Raw genomic sequence first — 302 nt, forward strand, 5'->3', positions numbered from 1 at the left:
CTTGAATCAGTAGACCTAATGGTGGTGTCCCTTTCATGTGTGTAATGTACTTTGGGCTGGTAGACCTAATGGTGGTAGCCCTCTTAAGTATAATAATGTTAATGAGGATGAACTACTCTATGGGAATTTAAAGCTTAGCACCGAGTTGATATGGTAAGTTGGAAGCTCTCTCTATGTTAGGCCAGGTTTCAATGAACATGTTTCTTTCCCCATAACTATGTGCCCACATAGGATATTAGCTAGTGGATCCACCTAAGCTAAAATATTACCGGTCCTACCTTAGGCAAGTAGACCAACCCTTT

This window comes from Solanum tuberosum, unplaced genomic scaffold (assembly GCF_000226075.1).
Source record: "Solanum tuberosum cultivar DM 1-3 516 R44 unplaced genomic scaffold, SolTub_3.0 scf00137, whole genome shotgun sequence".
In the NCBI taxonomy this organism is placed as follows: domain Eukaryota; kingdom Viridiplantae; phylum Streptophyta; class Magnoliopsida; order Solanales; family Solanaceae; genus Solanum; species Solanum tuberosum.